The following is a 19,585-nucleotide window of genomic DNA, read 5'->3' as shown; positions in this document are numbered from 1 at the left end:
GGAATCAGAGCCATGTAAAACATTTGACAATAATTAAAACCAAGAGGCTTTTAGCAAGCACTAGGCTAATTACTTGATGTGCATTGTTCCTCTGAGTGCTAGAAAGCGTAATATTGCCTCCATTTTATCCATGAGGAAACTGAGGTTCACAAGGGTTATGTAACATGCCTAAGGCTACACAGCCAGTCAGGGGTGAGGCTGTGATTCAAATACTGTAAAATTGATGCTCTGACCCAGGGCGACATGCCACCCCTTGATTCCACTCTTTTCCTTGAGTTAAGAATTAGGGCATGAAGTGCAGAGAGGCGAGGGGCTTATACAAGCTCACACACTGTTAATTCCAAGAACCTGTATCACCCATCAGGTCACACAACACTGGGAGGGGGAAGATGATTTCCCATGATCTCAGCTCCTTTCTCAGGATTCACTTTTCCCTGGACACCACTGGAGTTCTGACTGGAATGCTGTGGTCAGGTAGGCGACGATCAGAAACCAGAGTTTGACGGGCAGGAGGGAGAAGGAATGAGAGCTTGAATCCCCAGTTCCTTATTTGCTAGACCCTTCAGCTCTATCCCCCACAGTGTGACCCCATATTTAAGGAGCAGAGAAGAACTAAACAAAAACCTCTGTGGCCTCAGCATTTTTTTTCTACAAATAGAGCTTTAAGAGCAGCCTCTGTACTTGGGGAATACAGCAATGGCAGACAGAGCCCAAAACCCTCTTAGTAATGGAGAAGAATTATCCAGGCAGCCCCAAGTCTGACAAACACTGAATCCCTTCCCCACTTGGAGCAAAAAATAAAATTAAATTAAAAATAAAATCCTCAAAACCCACACCACCACCAAAGTCACAGAGAACTTTTGCTGAGTTGTACAAGCAAAGGACATTTTTGTAGAACACATTTGCATTTGAAAGTACCAACACATTCTAAATGTGCAGTGTATGCACAGATCTGTGCAGTAGCAATTAGGAACAGAAATAACCAGCGCAACTGAATTAGAGTTGATGAGATTCTGGTGTTCAAGGCAGCCGCTTCCTTTATATGACTAATCCCTATGCATTCTTGGGGTTTCAGATTAGATGTTGCTTTTTCTACAAAGTTTCCCAGACTCCCAAAGTCTAGGCTATGTGCCCATCTGATGAGTTTCACCTTGTATTTCTCCTTCTGGTCGGACCTGTTGCCTGAGATCAGTATTGCCAGTTTACTTCTCAGTTTCTCCCCCTAGACTATAGGCTTTGTGAGAGCTGCCTTATATATTGTATCACTAGAATGTCTCACAGTGCCTGGCACAAAGTAGTTGCTCAGTAAATGTTTTTGAGTGGATCAAGAATAAATAAGCAGTGGGGCGCCTGGGTGGCTCAGTCGGTTAAGCATCCAACTCTTGATTTTGGCTCAGGTTATGATCTCACAGTTTGTGAGTTCGAGTCCCACACTGGGCTCTATGCTGACAGTGTGGAACCTGCTTGGGATTCTCTGTCTCCCTCTCTCTCTCTGCCCCTCCCAAACTCATGCTCTCTTTCTGTGTTTGTCTCAAAAAATAAGTAAACAAACATTTTTTAAAGAAGAATAAATAAGCAGAGCTAGAAAATAGGATAATTACTTACAAACACTAAAAAATCTATCCAACTCTGATATCAGCTTCAATTATAAAGTGTCACAAGACCAGGATGTGGTAAGTGGTGGCCATATAAGTAAGTCATAAATATAGGATCATGAAAAAGGAAATATCAGATCCAGACCTTGATGGCATCATCATGCTCACTCCTGGATAAGAACTCTACCCAAACTCTATTTGTGGAAGCACTGGTAATTATATAACAGACATGAACTGGTATTTACCTAACTTATCAATGTTATACTTCCATCTGTTCACATATCTACCTATCCATTTTCTAGCTAGCTACCCATCCATTTATTACCTATCAATAGCCTGCTTATCTAGCTATCTATTTTTCCATGCATTCACGCATCCATCCAACTGTCATAGGCAAAATTATAAAGATGTCCCCCAAGATTCCTACAGCCTAGTTATAGGACAAACACAAACCTAGTTACTGCTATAAAGGGAATTTGAAGATATAATTAAGGTTCTAATCAGCTGCCTTTAAAATAGGGAGGTTATTCTGGATCATCCTGGTGGGCCTGACATAATCAGGTGTGCCTTTAAAGCAGAAGAGGAAGTAGAAGAAATGAGACAGAAGTGGGAAGCAGGAGACATTCCAAGAGTAAGAGAGACTTACTCCCTTACTTGTTCCCTTGCTCCCTGGGAACCTTGGTCTTATAACTAGGAGGACCTGAATTCGAGCAACAATCTGAATGAGCTTGGAAGGAGATTCATCTCAGAGCCTCCAGAAAGGGACAACAGGCCTGGCTGATGCCTTGACTTTGGACACATGAAACTGAGATCAGAGAAACCAATCTAGCTGCCCAGATTTCTGACCTATAGAACTATGAGATGAAAATCTGTGCTGTTTTAAGCCACTAGGTTTGTGGTAACATGTTACAGCAACAACAGAAAACCAATGCACCATCCATCACTCTATTAACTATTTAGCTAGTCTCTATTACCACTTACCTGTTATCCATCTATCCATCTATCACTTATATGTTGTCTATACCTGTCACTTATATATCATTGCTTATTGTATCACCTTACCTATTTTACTTACCTATTGCCTAAATAGTATATATTTATTATGTGTATTTCCATCTATTCATCTGTCTATCTTTGTTGCCTGAACTGACTCAGCTCCCTTAACAGCAGCCTTCTCTCCCTGACTTCCCACCTCTACCCCCAAACACACATGCTTTCCTCCTGGGAAAGGCCAACAACAACAACCAAACAGTGACAACTTGGATAGCAACCCCACAGGCCATAGGAAGCTCTGTGACCTGCACCTTCCCTGGAATCCCTGTCTCTTCCCAAAGCCTCACATCTGGCTTCTGCTTTCTCCTTGACCCTCATTCAAATAGCCTGCTCAGCTCTGGATCCTGACTCCACCCTGGGATGCTCAGCTCCTCCCAACAGGTAAGTAATTACCTAACTGCCCCATCCTTAACAAGCCTAGGCTCAGTCACTCCCACCACTAGGACCAATATGGCCATGGCTGTCCAAGAAAGACCCCAGAGAGTCATCAGGACATAGTTCATTTTCTTCTATGAATAGTATCTGTTTTGTTCCATTTTTGTTTAACATTTATTTATTATTGAGAGACAGAGAGAGACAGAGCATGAGCATGGGAGGGGCCAAGAGACAGGACACAGAATCGGAAGCAGGCTCCAGGCTCCGAGCTGTCAGCACAGAGCCCGACGCGGGGCTCAAACTCACAAATTGCGAGATCATGACCCGAGCGGAAGTCAGACACTTAACCAAATGAGCCACCCAGGCACCCCATATCTGTTTTGTTCTAAATGAAGCTTTCTTTTCTCTTTATAAAGACCTGATTTCAAATAACTTTCAACTATTATTAAAAGATACCCAATGCAGGAAAACTGTCACTTATATTAGCCATTCTGATACTAAGAAGCATTATGTCTTAGACAACGGTGCCAGCACAGGGCCAAGGGGCCTCTCACAGCAACACTTACACAATATTTCCTTATAAAAGATACAGTGCTGTCCTTCTACGATCACATGCCAGAACTGAAATGGCCATATAAATCCAACCTCATAAAGTAAGAGTCAATTTTAACTATTGAAGGCCTTAGAAATACAGGTCTCACAGCATATTACCTGCCAGAATATTAGATGTGAGGGTTTTATGTAAATATATAAATGTGTATACATGTGTATATCCTTTGATATCCTTTGAGCCCTTGCTTCACACCAGGCATCAGACATACATACTTTCACCTGCATTTCTTCCTATAATCCCTACAGCTCTATAAAATATGTCCTGCTATTATGTGCATCTTATAGACGACAGGTTAAGAAACCAAAGTCACACAGCTAGGACATAACAGAGTCAGGATGTAAACTCAAGACTAGTTCTCTTAACGACTGCCCTCCATTTTGTTCTTATCATGGCGAGAGTGGCCAGGCGTGAAGGAAAGAGCATCCTTGCTCCTTGGATGAATCACATTACACCCCTGGCCCTCATTTGTGAAATGAGGGTGGTGGGCCATGTGTTCCCTCAGGCTCCACCAGAACCCAGTGGTCTGCAGTTTCTCGGAACGGCCCCTGTGGTTGGGTCCGTCTCTAACCAGGATACAGGAGATGGATGTATCATTATCACCTTTCTCCTTTCCGCACTAACCTGATGTCACGTACATCATTGTCCTTCCCTTTTTCTAAAGATCATTTAACACCCCATTTAGTCACCTTTGATAATGCTCTTCTTTCAAAGTACAGTGAGAGGAGCAGCTTTCAAGGTGATTTCTCTGCACTGAGGACATGTCAGTCTCTGGAGAGCCCATAGCCAGCATCCTGGTTCTGGAGCAGATGCGACGGGACCAATGTCAACAGCAGGAAAAATAACCCAGGTCCGTGAGAGAGCAACAGGTTGACCAGTTCTTTATTGAAGAACCAGGCTGTAATAGACATTACTTGAGGTAACAGCACCATTTAGGAACTGTCCATCCTGACCCTGAATCACAGGAGAAGTAGTCCGTGATGTCAGAAGAGCAAATGCATCTCATCTAAGTCACCAAGTCCAATCAATTATGAATGGGTTCCTGGAGTGCTGGGGTGAAGCACACAGGAGACGGGTCTCCACATAGCAGGAAAGAGCACTGATGGATTAATGATGTCTGCCAGAGCAGAGGGCTAGAAAAGAGGCACCAGGTTTGCGGCCTACTCACAGCCCCTGCAAAATCAGTAAAAGGCACAGGCTGTGCCATCAAATCAGCCTAGGTTCAAATATTGGCCCTCCCACTTACTAGCTGTCTAATACTGTGAAAAATTCTTAAACTCTCTGAATGCCAGCTAAAATAGAATAGTTGCAAGTAGAAAGACTGACATGTTTGGGAAGTGCTTAGTTAGGACCCACTAGTGCCTTAGCAATTATCATAAAGTTCCTCAGATAAAAACCAGTGCAAACAAAGCTGATAAATACAGCCCAGGTAAAAATATTCTCCTTCCCTCCATCTTTGACTTTTGAGACAAAAGTCATAAACTGGCAGTCATGGGCTCAGTCTTGCCTTTAGACCTATTTTATCTGGTCCACATTGTCGGCTTACATGATGTCTAAATAATTTTGGAATTAGTTACAAGTTTATTTACATTTTTTAAAAAAATTCATGTATCTTACTTCTTTGAAAAGTTTGATCTGACACCACTGACCCCATTGTCACATGGCCGTGCGTTGGAACTAACCAGCGGCTGCTGCCTTTGGAGGGTTCCTGAACTCTTTTTTCTTTCCTTTTTTCATTGTAGGATACGTCATATATTCAGGAAAGTGCATAAAATGCACCACAGTTTAAACAGCAATTAGAAAGCCAACATCTATGTAATCAAGTCCCAGGTCAAGGAGTGGAACATAGCACCCCAGAAGACCTATCTGTCCTTCCAATCACAATCTCGACCTCCCTCCAAGGTCACCCCCATGCTGACCTTTGGGATAATCATTTTCTTACTTTTCACTTTATTTTTACTGTGTATGTATGTACCTCTAAGCACATAGTTTGGAGAGCTGTATAGACATGAACTCTTACCGAATGTCTTCTTTTGGGTCCAGCTAACTTTACTCAACATCATGGTTGGGAGACTCACTGAGGTTGACAAATTACATTTATTTTCATTGCTGCATGGGTCAAACATTCTTTCTGTCATCTCTCCACCTGGCCCTATTATAGGCATTTGGATTTGCGCTTTTACATCTGGACACAGATGACATCTGATACAGAGACATAATCATCATCACAATCATGGTCCACACTCTGACCACTCCAGCCAAGATCCCCAGCTTCTTCTGCAGCCCCACCGTGAGCTCGGCTTGCTGACATTCCCCATGAAGCTTCAACCTAAGTAGGCTCAGTCTGTCCAATTCCTCCTCCACGTCACTCAATTCCTAGTGACCTTCCCTGCCCATCCAGTAAGTGACCCCGTCAGCTAAGGCTGACCATTCTGTATTTACACCTTCTTCTCAATAAGGAATTAAGAGATTCAGTGAAGCCAGAGCCAGATCACCCTTCCAGGAGCACATCAGGCAGCTCATAGTATCTCCATCCATGACTGTTTGTCATTACCTCGCTTTCTGAATCTTCGTCCAGCTCTCAATCTGTGCAGACAGCTCCCCGCCAACCCAATTTGAATTAATTTGTCAAGCAAAATTTTGTGAAATAATATATCAGCTGCATTACTGAAGTAAGATCTATGACTTCTACTGCAACCCTTTCATCTTCTACTCTAGCCATTCCATCAATAAAACCAATCAAGTTTTCTCGGCAAATTTTTCTTAATAAATCAGCTTTATGGGTCATGGATCCATATTCTTCTTGATGTTTATGGATTTTCATTCCTAATACCAGTTCCATTATTTTACTACAATGGAAGTGAAACATCTAAGACAATGAGAATGGGGGTGATTTCCAATACCTTCTGGCTATAAAAGCCAAACTCAGAGTTTCAGGAATGCTGAATGGCTTTATTCTACCAACCCTCTGCGGTGTTGGTTCCAATCTCTCAGGATGGCATACAAGGCCCTTTGACCACCTGACCCCAACCAGCCTCCCATGCATGAAGGACATGACAAGGCCCTGTTGTGTCCTAATTATTAACCCTTTTTACTCTCTCTGCAATGCCCCTTGTGTCAAGTAGGACTCTTTAGGTATGAGTGACAGAAAGCCAAAGTAATGGCATAAATTGGCTTAAGTTTTATATATATATATATATATATATATATATATATATATATACATACATATATACATACATATATATACATACATACATATATATTATATATAATATAATCTAATAATAAACTGATATAATATAATATAATCTTATAAGATTATAATATATATAAGATATATATATGAGATATAAGATATAATATAATCTAATCTTATATTATATATATATAATGTATATATATATATATTGGCTTATATATATAATGTATATATATATTGGCTCATGTAATTTAAAAGCTCAGGAATAGCACTGACTACCAGCACTGACGTCCAGTATTCAGATGCCACTTGATCAGGACTTCAGCAAAGAGATCACTCTCTCTCTCTGTGTCTCACTCTCTCATACATTCTGCCCTACAGTCACATAACTGCTTGTGGTTTCTCCAATATTTACATTCCTCACTTCCAGTCCTAAAAGACAGAAAGCTTCCATGGGATATCAGAGGGATTTCCTATGTTCTAGAATTTATACATCCATGGCCATTCTCTACTGAGAGTGATTTTGCCCCCGATGGGATATTTTACCATGTCTGGAAACATTTTTGGTTGTCACAATTTAGGGGGCATGCTACTGAGGTCAGAGGTGTTGCTAACATCCTACAATGCACAGGACAGCCCCTACCACGAAGGACTGTCCGGCTCCAAAGGTCAATGGTGCTGAGGTAAGAAGCTCTTCTCTATGCCCTTTGCCCTTTGCTGTGTAAATTGATAGTGTTTATAGTTCTCCCTCTCTAGATGCAACAAAATTCTGTGTCTACTGCCCAGACCCACACAGGCCCAGGCCCAGGCCCACTTGTATTGGACCCAGAGTCTACACAGGGACACTGCACATGACTGTGCACAAGGTGCCTGGCTGAGGGGTGAGTGGGACTGTCCTGGATCTGATAGCCAACTGACCAGGCAGTGCCCACAAAACTGTATCCAATTAAATGACATCTTTTCCCAATTTTCATGGATTCCCAGTGGTGGCACAAGAGGAGGCCAGCCTCTTTCCTGCATCTCCAGCTAGGTTCATGTATTCACTTATCAAGATTTCTAGATAGTTCATGTTATTCTTTGAGGTCTTAAGAAGGACATAATAAGGTGCCTGCTACATTAGGAAGCAGACCCGATAAAAGGCACATGTGGTTTCTAGGTAACCCCCACCCCCGCCTGAATCATTATTCCTTTGTCCCCCTCCTTCCAACAGACTCATCAGAAGTTCAGTCTTCTAAGAGGCAGTGCCTCTGGTTGCAGGGTGTGGGTCTCAACAAACACCACGGTGGTAGAAAGAGCCTGAGATGCCCCTCAAGGTCCTATCCCCTGGTATGCATACCCTGTATAACCTAGGACTGTGAATATGATAAGATATAACTGCCATAATTATTTATGTTATAAAGAGATTTTACAGATATAATTACATCCCAAACCAATTAACTTTAAGACAGGGAGATTACCTGAGTGGGCCTGACCTAATCACAGGAGCCCTTTAAATCTGGGTCTAGGGGCGCCTGGGTGGCTCAGTCGGTTGAGCGTCCGACTTCGGCCCAGGTCATGATCTCGTGGTCTGTGGGTTCGAGCCCCACATCGGGCTCTGTGCTGACAGCTCGGAGCCCGAAGCCTGTTTCGGATTCTGGGTCTCCCTCTCTCTCTGACCCTCCCCTGTTCATGTTCTGTCTCTGTCTCAAAAATAAATAAACATTAAAAAACATTTTTTTTTAAATAATAAATCTGGGTCTAAAGGTCAACAACAGAGGAGATCAACATTTCAAAGCACAAGAAGAGGGGTGCCTGGGTGGCTCAGGTGGTTAAGTGTCCAACTTCGGCTCATGTCATCATCTTGTGGTTCATGGGTTTAAGGCCCACGTCAGGCTGACAGCTCAGAGCCTGGACCCTGCTTCGAATTCTGTGTCTCCTTCTTTCTCTCTGCCCCTCCCCCAATTGTGCTCTGTCTTTCCCTCTCAAAAATAAATAAACATTAAAAAAATAAAATAAAATAAAATAAAATAAAATAAAATAAAATAAAATAAAATAAAGCACAAGAAGAATTTGACATGCCATTGCTGACTTGACGATGGAGGGGCCCATGGGTCTAGGAATGTGGGCCCAAGATGACAGTCAGCAACAAAATGGGAACCTCAACCCTGCAACCACAAGGAACTGAATTCTGCCAACAACAACAGTGATGCGACTGGAAGTGGATTCATCCCTAGAGCCTTCAGGTGAGAACTCAGTCCAGCGATCACCCTGACTTCAGCTAAGTGAGGCCCTGAGCAGAGAAGTTAGGCATGATGTACTGGACATCTAACCTACAGAACTGTGGGCTAACAAACGGGAATTGTTTAAGCTGCTAAACTTATGGTCATTTGTTACACAGCCATAGAAAGCTAAGACATCCAACAGACCTCTAGTCACACCATACCTCAAGCCCTTTGCAAACCTCAAAACACTGGCTTTCTACTTGTTTCCGCTTTCTTTCCACACCGCTGTCAAGTGTGGATGATTTACCTGAGCTTGCAAGCTCAGTCGCACCTAAATAAATTTTTTCAGTATAAGACCAATGGAATTTACCTTAAACCGGTTTCTTTTAACACTCCATTAACACTCAAGGTTGTGCCTGACCTTGAGCACCCAGTAATGCTCATTTTAAGAGCTTAAAGCATATTATTTCTGAAACAAAATGCAAACATAATATTTTTTTAAAAAGCAGTCACCCTGATGCCGAGCTTCACTCAAGAGCTGCAAGATTTCATGGCAGGCCCTCTCGATTATTTAATATTCTCTTCATCTCCACCGGAGGCTGTGAGGCTGAATAGAGATGATGTCTCGGGATTGTTAAACATAACTCCAAAATGCGTGCCTGAAACACATTCTGGTTGCTAGAAGATGTAAGATATAAGAGGCAGGGCTGGTCTGTGCTGATGTAACTCTTCCTACTGAATCCCCAAGCTTAGCCAGAGTAAGAATTTTAAAGTATTTGGGCCAAATGTTCATCTACTTGCAATTTGAGGGATATTTAAAAAGTTATCCACCGGGTCCCACTATAATTTGAAAGATATATTGGAAAGAAGTATTGGGACTTGCGAGAAAATTTTTTGATCATGAATTAAAATTTCATAACACCACTACAGCATTTTTGATGGTACTTTTGTCTGCTTATGAAGCATTTCCCTTGAGTTCAGCTGTTCCATTTGCATTTTTAATATTCAGTTGTTTCTAACTCATGCCCAGACTTTTTGACCATGTTTATATTAGAATCTAAAGAGTACCAGCAGTTCCCAATTGTTTGCTACAGAATGCTCTTGAATGTTGTTTTTAAGTAGATCATTGCATAAAAGTACTCTTTTTCCCTTGGACTCACTTTTGTAAAGGGATAAGGGTTCCTGACCAATGATAAGCATCAGAAATTAACAAATATCTTTAAAAGAAAAGATCAATCATAAACTCCTCTGGATAACTAAAAACAGACAAATAACACTTATAGAATGAACATAAATATACCAAATATACAGATTATTATTGCATCCACTGTAAACCAATATATTATTGGCTATTAGTTAACAATTGGGCTTGTTTCTTCAGATTTAGAAAGACTTGTAAAGAAAGTTGCAAACACTCTTATTTTGTTTTTAAAATCTCTCAGGAATTGTTGACCAAGTGCCAAATTACTCCCCTTGTGAGTTTCCTGGAACAAGGGATGGTGTTCAGAGTCCTATCAGTCATCACAAAACTATCCTCAACTTCAGAGTTTGTTTTTTTTAAATAAAGCGTTGATCAGCTAATCCACATGAATGTGCCTGTGCGTGCAGGTGTGTCTGTGTGTGTGTGGGTGCGCACACGCACGCTCACACACACGGGAGAACCAGAAGTCTGCTTTCTCCTCTTCTGACTTCTCTCTACTCCTTCACACACACGCCATCCCACCAGCCCACCTCCTCACTCCTCTCTGTCCTGATGACACTATTACAAATCCTACATGGAGAAATGGGGACAGGTACAGAGGAGAGGGATGCAAGGTGATACTTACCCCGACGTGGGGATGGTTTGTGCAACTAAGGATGAAGAAACGGGCTGGTATTCGCTGAGTCCATGAAGAAAACCATTTTTCCGTCAGTTGACTACAGTACTTTCTCTACCTGCTTCTTCCTTTGTATTAGAGAGAGACTCAATAAATAAATCAATATGGTGGGAAATGAGGTAGTCACACTAAATAAAACTGAATAAGCTAAACTATAAAGTTCAAAATTTGCAAGTGGGAACAGTATCTATCCATACTTCCTTTTCATCAATCTTGGAGGCTTTAACTTGGGAGTTCAACTCATGTCAGTGGAGGACTGAGGGGACGTGTGATACAGAGTGTGATAGATATTGTAGTTTATTAGTGAGTTTGTTTTTCCTGCCCTAGATATTCCCCTCTTTTTCCCTTCTCCTCTGGCCACAGGGTGGGTGCGTGATATAAGCTTATCTACTGGAGTATCCTGTTTTACTGAACACAGTAACTGAGGGCATGTGATTCCAAAAAGGCCAGTGGCATTTCTTCACTGGAATTGACATACAGATGATGTAAGAGAGAAATTCCCTTTGTGTTAGTATGAATAATCTAGGGCTATCAACAGCCATTGTCCCTAGCCACATGGAAAGAACCTGTCTGCTTATTGAGGAGAACGACAAAGTAGAGAGAACAGAAAGGGGATGGATGGATAACTAGATGGATAAATGAACAGAAGGATAAATAGGTGAGTTCTCCCCTACCTTCCTTCAAAAGGAGACAGGGATGCCAATAATTGTATCCCAAAATAATCTGATACTCCACTCATAGACCATGGGCTTTAATCAAATTCATCAGCTACTTTGCCTTGCTTTCGCAGTGCCAGCAACTTGAATTCTCAAAGTCCCATGGAGATCTTAGTGAGCCCCTGACCTTGGGTAAGGAAAGGACCTGACTAGTAGGTACCTATTATCACCAGCCTTCAAACCCAGAGCCATCACACTGCATTCTTCCAGAATGTGAACTGGGTCACACACACTGCATGCTTCCAGGAGGTAAGTAGGATCTACTGGCATTGGATGACAGCCAAGGATAGCCAGCCCCACCCTGGGACCTATTCTTTGGAGCAACTCTTTCATCCTGCATCTCAGCCTTTGCCCAAGTGAATCCTTAGCTTCTCATCAGGTAGACTCCATAGTGGCCTTTCCCCACCAGTGCTGAAATCATGTCCAGATTTTACAATGAACACAGCTTAGACCCAAGCTGGGATCCTGGCAACCTACGTTCATGTGATTTTTCTACCACCTGCCCCTCTGGCTTCTGCTGCCAGAATTTGGCAGACGATGTGCTTGCTGGGCCAATCACTGGGCTACAGAGGGATGACACAACAGCCTCAGCCCCTCAGAATTTATTTAGGATTTCTGAGCCCAAACAGAAGATGAAGGATGCTAAGTATCGTATCCTTATTCATGCAAACCAACAATAAAAATACCACTTATGATGCAATCAGGGAAGTAAACACTGGATATTTGATGCTAATAAGTAGATACTGTCATCTTTTTTTACATGTGATAATGGTATTGTGATTATGCTTTTTTAAAGAATTCTTGTCTTTTAGAAATACATACTGACATATCTGTGGATGAAATGACATGATAGTTGAGATTTGCTTCAAAATAAATCAGTCATGGTGAGAGAACTGGAGAGAAGTGGATGGGGGTACAGAAAACACACTTCTGTTGAAGACTGTTGAAGGTGGGTGATGATTACATGGGGCTTCATTGCACTATTCTGTCATTTTCTGTCTGAACTTGAACATTTTCATAACAGAAAGTTAAAAAATAATTCCAGGCATCTCCAGAGGCTGTGGTTCCTCAGTCTCCTCACTGCAGGGAGGTGGTTATATCTACATTAGAATTTCCCGGGTGCAGGAAATTCAGTTGCACAGTAGAGACTGTTTTCACACGTCTAGTTCCCACCAAAAATATACAAGAAAGTCAAACTCTGTACACCATGTCAAGGTGAGTTAAAGAAAGTAATGTTCCATCAAGCCACAAAGATCTAGAAATATGTCTGCTTACACTCAAACTAAACAAAAATTTTAGTAACATCCTGGCTTAAGCCAAAACGCATATCTCCACCTTCTGGAGGCGAAGACAAGGGTGTGATTTCAATTGGAGGCAGCCCCCTTGAATATATCCAACAACCACAGACAGCTTAAGAATTACTTATTTCCTTCTCAAGTGGTCAGTTTGGACCATGTCTCTATAATGGGGGCTTTCAATGCCAATAACTACTGCTCAAACATTACTACTTCAAGTATATCCATTATCATTGTATTGGGGTTCTCCAGAGAAATAGAACCAATACGATATACATAGATGTACATAAAAGAGATCAATAATGCGAACTGGCTCACGTGGTCATGGAGGCTGTGAGGTCCCACAATCTGCCATCTGCAAGCTGGAGAACCAGGAAAATCCGCGGTGTAGTTAAGCTTGAGTCCAAAGGCCTGATCCTTGGAGGGCCATGGTATAAGTCCCAGTCTGAGTTCAAATGTCCAAGAGTCGGGAGTGCCAATGTCCTAAGGCAGAAGAAGATAAATGTCTCAGCTTCAGGAGAGTGAGTTAATTCAGCTTTTCTCCATCTTTTTGTTCTACTCAAGCCCTTAACTAACTGGATGATGCCCTTCCACATTTGTGGGGGCAATCTTTATTACTTAGTCTACGAATTCAAATGCTAACCTCTTCCAGAAACACCCTCACAGATACACCCAGAAATAATGTTTTACCAGCTTTCTGGGCATCCCTTAGCTCAGTCAAGTTGACACATAAAAGTAGCCATCACAATCATACTAGAAAAAAGCAGTGAAGATTTCTTTCATGTGGTGTTCACAGACATGAGGTTGTGCCTGTTTTAAGCCTGTTCACTTATGGGTTTTTTTATGCAGCAAAATAATCCACATGAATGGAGGACCCACTGTGCCTGATACAACATGTCCATCATTTATTTCTACCAAATCAGTGTATCATTGCTGCCCTCTCAGAAAAAAAAGGAGTCTCTGCATGCTTTTATACACAGGCAATAAAAGAGATCTTTGAAAACTGTGTTGAATAACTCCACAGTCTGCTGTGCATCACTTTTATTGACCGTGAGGAAGATGTTATCTGTGTGGCCTAAGTATCATCTGAATATGGCTGGACACAGAACTTTTCAAAAATATTTGACTTTATTCTCACTTGGACCCAGCAGCACTCAGCAAGGGAAGCAGATGGTGTGGTGAGTAGAATTCAGCCCTAGCTCTGAGGGAGGAGGTACCACCTGAGTATCTCCAGGTGTATCCATGGACATTGGCATCTCCTCCCCTGCCTCTAGTAGTCCCTGATGTGCCCAGCTCTGGTCAGCTGGGGACCCTGATAACCCTCATCATAGCAATAAAGGCCCATATCCAACAAGGGGATGCAAGTTTCCTCCTGTGTCTCTAAGTCAGCGATTAGTTATGACAGGCCCATTGTACCATATGTTCCCCCAAGACATTTGCTTTGCCTTTGCTCCTTACAAAAACTCTACACCAGTGGGCCTCAGCCTTCAGTGTACATCAGAATCATCTGGAGGGCTCTTTGCATCACACGTTGCAGGATCCACCCCTCAGAGCTTCTGCTTCAGTAGAACTTGCATGTATAATGATTCACCAGGTGATTCTGACGCTGCTGATCTGAGGCTCCCCTTTAAGAAGTACTGTTCTAGAGCTCTCCTGGAGTTGGCAGCCTCTTCCTGAATCCCAGTTTCCTTGGTTGAGGCCCTCCTCTTTCTTGGCCTAGACCTTGGCCTTCACCCTAGCTGGAAAAACTAGAAAGATCATGACACAGGGATTATCCTGATTCATCTTCAAGCCTCCTGCTGGTTCACTGTGAGACCCCTACTTAGACACCACGAGGATGGTCACCAACCTTGAAGACTGAATTCTCCATACTTTCCAGGACACTGTGATTTGAGTTGTTGCTACTACCTCAGTGTGTGCCCTAGAATTGGGTTAAATTCCCTTAGTTCCTCTTCCACCCATCCACAAATTTCTTCATGCCCTGTGGCCCCAATGCTGAGATCCCAATCCTATGTAACCAAACCAACAGGATAGTGTTCCAACCCTCTGTTACGTCTCTCTACTGGAAGCCCAGATCTGAGGCTGCCAACTTGACCTGCACTGATGATTCATCTTTTATTGTTGATGATGATGATGTGCTCTTCCAGGGCATAGGAAAGCCTCAATTCAAGCCCAACTGTATAAATAATTATTTAGAAAGAATTTGACCAAATGCCTTTACTTCTCTGAGCCTCAGGTTGGAATAAATCTATAGATGCCCAGCTTCCACCTGCAAGTAGATGTTCCAATTCACAGAGCTTGGAGGGGACCCAGGCTTTTCCATTTTCTCAGAGCTTCCTTGGTGATTCCAACGTGCAACCAGGGTTGTGAACCACAGGTCCATACCCTGACTTCACAAATAAATGGACCAAGACTTGGAACAGTGGCATGTCGAAGTTCCACAAACAAATATTGGAATTCAGCACTACGATTCTGGCCTCCCAATTCCTAGTTCAGCGATCCATGCAGACATGGGAATAGATGCCACCTTCTCAGCCCTGGGCAGGCCCGAACCCAACCAGGGGCTGTCCAGCTTGAGTGTGCCACAGAATCACCTGAGGGGTTTGAGGTTTATTAAAATGGAGATCTGGAATCTCACCTCAGTGACGTAGAGACTCCCATATAGAGAGCCTGGGATGGGGGGTGGGGAGGACAAGGAAGGGAAGGTGACTAGAGGGCTCCCTAGCCATCAGCATCTGCCAAGCCTCTTCCAAACCTGAGTTAGTATCTTGGCACTGGACTGGCCCTCCATTCTCTGGCTGTGATGCTCTGAGTAAACCTGAGAGCTGATCCTGACTTGGGCCCCAGATGTGAAGCCCTATATTGGCATCTTGTCCTATGACCCTCACCTTTTCTCCCTCTCTCCTCAGCTTCCCCGGCTGAGGAGGTTGTGTGCCTCCCTTACAAGAGACCAAATTTTGCCACTGCTGAAATTTCAGAGGCCTTCCCTGCGCATACGAAAGCAACACAGCCTCTCCTCTCAGGGGCTGGAAAACTGGACTCATTATACACACTATTAGCCAGAAAGCCTTCAGGGGCTATTAGAGAGAAACAAAAGTCCCCCCAGTGACTTCCATAGATGGTCTGAAATGTTTGTCATTGTCCTCAAACAATAGTTTGTCACAGGGACATATAATTCAGCAGAGTCTGAGCAGGCCCCTGGCTCCTCACTGGTTTATTTATGTCATTTATTGGGAGCTTTTAAAGAATTGTTTTTCCCAGGCAGCCAAATGCACTGATGGAAGCACATTGTCAGCCTTCAAAAACCAGAATCACATCGTTGTCTAGTAAATATGTTCCTGCTCTTTAACGGAGTTTTTAAAATTGTACTGCATTGAGGAAAGAAAAATGGCATGTGTGTGAGTAGGATCAAAACCCCCCGTGCTTGGGGGACGGTCAGCTGGGTGCTAGTATCTATCTTTCAACAAAATGCAGCAATTTATTTGTGGAAATCCCATTATAGCTAATAGGAGTTAAAAACCATTAAAAAAGATAAGGATGTCTAGCCATTTCAAGATTATCTTGTGAAATGTGCCCTGCTAAAAAAGGAATGAATTTTGCAAAGAACATCACAAATCTAGTCATACCAATTCAACTCACATAAAACAATTAAAACTAAATAAATCTGATACCAGTGCTAAATGCTTTTTTACATCTATCTTTAACTACATCAAGCTTAGAAATTCTCACTACTAGGAAAACATAGGCTGCACACTTAGGCATCAAAGGCTATTCTCAGGCAACTCCCTTTAAGCAAGATAATTAGACAAAATTTTAAATTAACATGAAGGAAGACAGTATTATAATTCACAGAATTGGAATTTTCAAACATAAAGAACTTTCAAACTGGAGTAAATCATACCCTTGAACCTGTTGTGCTCAATGTGTTTAGTAGCATCTTGGATAAAGATGGAAAGAAAGCTTTTCCAATTTACAGGAGAAACAAAACTCAGCAAAAGAAGTGATCCAATAGAGAATAAAATAAAGATGATTCACATTGATTTTGACAGCCCTGAAGAAATTGTACCCTTTACTAAAGTAATTGTATTCTATGCCTAGAAATTGATTCCAGGAAAACAATCCTAAGAATGTTGGAAGAGGAAATAAAAAAGAAAAAGAAAAATTCATGTACAAAGATGTTCTACACAGTCTTATTTATAATATGAGAAACATGAGTAGCAGGTTAATACTGGATGAATGCATCAATAGATTATGAAACATAATATTACAGTATTTATGGAAAGTTTATAATAACAAAAAGAAGTGCTTGTTTTATTTTTGAGATTAAAAAAATCAGGATATTAAATACAGATAAAAAGTTTTTTAAAAAGATAACAGATAGGGAAAAATAGTAGAAACATACCAGCATGGTAGCAGTTCATTCTTTCTTTCAATGTTGCAATTCTCACTCAACAGTCACTCTTTCCACCGTCTAACGTTTATTAAAACACCAACCTGGGCCAGTACCTGGGGGTGACTTTTATTTTCTTTTACTTCATACTTCTCTATGATTTATAGTTTGTACATAAGGCTGTGATTTCCTCCAGAGGACTCAATTATAAGAGGATTCTCACTGAGCTTATGAAATTATACAGACTCTCCTCTTTCTTTTATTTTTTAAAAATTTTTATATATTTATTTTGATAGAGGCGAGGAGGAGCAGAGAGAGGAAAGAGAGAGAATCCCAAGCACGCTCTGCACTGTCAGCACGGAGCCCAACATGGGGCTCAATCGCAGGAACCATGAGATCATGACCTGAGCCAAAATGGAGAGAGTTGGGAGGCTTAACCAACTGAGCCACCCAGGCGCCCCTCACCTCTTTCTTTTAACATTCAAATCCCATCTCTGTTATAGGCTCCCCAGGTCACCTGGACCATCTGTTCTTTTGCTTCTCAGGCCCTGAGAGATGCTATTTACCACCCGATTGTAGGAGTTGCATGCCTCAAAGAGGAAGTCTACTAACTGCTACGGACTGTCTCAGCTTGTTCCACTCCTCTGAATCCCCTCCCCCAACAAACAATAAGATAGTCTCTCTAAACCAATCCTCTATATCAGGTTTCAGTACCATCCTTGATAATGACCATATGGGTTAACACATACTATAAAGAAAGGTGTTTATCACACACCTGCCAAAATGCTCAACACCCTCCAGACAATCTAAATCAGGGCTTTATGGGTTACAAGTACCTGAAACTTTCTCTGGACCCCAGGGACTTGGCACGTGCTAGTCTCTGTTTGCAGAACACTCTTCTCCCAGATGTCCACCTGGCTTGCTCATTTTTACTTCCTGTCTTTGCCCTAATTTCCCTTTCTCAGAAAGGCTCATACAACCACACTATTTTAAAACTCTTGACCACTCCAATACCAGCCCTCTCTGTCCCTTTCTCTGATTTCATTTTCTACATCACATTCATCCTTTTCTTGTTTACCATGTGTTGTACTTGTGTTGTCCATTGTTTCTTACTCTCCCACCTCCCACCAGTAACCCCTGTAATGCAAAGTTCCAGGAAGTCAGAGATATTTTTGTCTTTATTTTCTGCACCTGTAACGTCAGCCATGAGAACAGTGTCTGGCACACTATAGGCACTCAATATTTACAGAATGAGTGATGAGTAAATGATGCAATCTTGAGGAAAACTGTCAGTCATAGCCAACAATTTCTTCAACACTTCCCATCTACAGAGAATATTTGATACGTTATTTCATCAGGTGCTCTCAGATGAGTGACTCACTTTACAGATGGAAAAACTGAAGCCCAGAGAAGTGAAACAACTTATCCATGCTCATTTAAGTAATTTATTTGTTTGCTATGGCTACCATAACGAAGTACCACAGGGCATCAACAACAGAAACTTACTTTCTCACAGTTCTGGAGCCTAGAAGTTCAAGATCAAGATGTTGGTGGAGTTGGTTCTTTCTGAGGGCTGGGGGGGAAGGATCTCTTCCAGGCTTCTCTCCTTGGATTACAGATGGCCTTCTTCTCCCTACGTCTTCACATAATCTTCCCTCCATGCATGTCTGGATCCCAGTCTCCTCTTCTCATTAGGACACCAGTCAGATTGGATGAGAGCCCCCCATATGACCCCATTTTACCTTAATTACATCTTTAAAGGCCCTATCTCCAAATACAGTCATGTTCTGAGATATTGGGAATCTTCAAAATATGCATGTTCCCATAACAGGTAGCAAGTAGGTGGCAGTGGCAGAATTTGAACATGAATCTCTTGACTACAACCCACTCCCTTCCAACATCACTGCTACCTACCCTGGGATAGCCGATGACCTACAGATATGACAATCACCTCCCTATGTGGCCCATCCACACATCCACTGTTCCTGAGCCAGACAGCTTGATTTCCAACTTCCTAGGAAAGCATGTGACCCAATTTCTCTCCAGCCTTGAATCTTGCTAATCCAATTCCTCCAGTGCTTCAGATTCCATTGTGAGTCACATGGGGACCATCCTCTGTGCTGTGTCATGTACACAGAGCATCCTTCTTCCAAATGGCTCCCGAGGCAATGCACAGACACTGCAGAAACCCACAGCCCAAATGATCCCACAGGAGTCCCAGATGCCACTCGGGAAGGGCCAGTGAGAATTTGCCAGAGTTACAGCCTGAGA

At 42.3% G+C, this 19,585-nt stretch overlaps 2 long non-coding RNA genes across 3 annotated transcripts in view; one reads left to right on the top strand and one right to left on the bottom strand.

Annotated features, from left to right (window-relative positions):
- Positions 1-19,585, bottom strand: part of LOC111557985 — a 295,985-nt gene that overhangs the window by 135,236 nt on the left and 141,164 nt on the right. For both annotated transcript variants that reach the window (XR_006590700.1, XR_006590701.1), the window contains 2 exons: positions 13,243-13,407; positions 10,863-10,981 (listed from right to left, as the gene is read on the bottom strand). This is a non-coding gene — a long non-coding RNA (uncharacterized LOC111557985). The remainder of the gene's footprint in view (positions 1-10,862; positions 10,982-13,242; positions 13,408-19,585) is intronic.
- On the top strand, positions 1,509-6,440 carry LOC109494963. Its single transcript, XR_002150144.2, has 3 exons — positions 1,509-3,029; positions 4,348-4,483; positions 5,795-6,440. It is a non-coding gene; the product is annotated as an uncharacterized LOC109494963 (long non-coding RNA).

This window comes from Felis catus, chromosome E2 (assembly GCF_018350175.1).
Source record: "Felis catus isolate Fca126 chromosome E2, F.catus_Fca126_mat1.0, whole genome shotgun sequence".
In the NCBI taxonomy this organism is placed as follows: domain Eukaryota; kingdom Metazoa; phylum Chordata; class Mammalia; order Carnivora; family Felidae; genus Felis; species Felis catus.
This window is presented reverse-complemented; position numbering and strand designations above follow the sequence as displayed.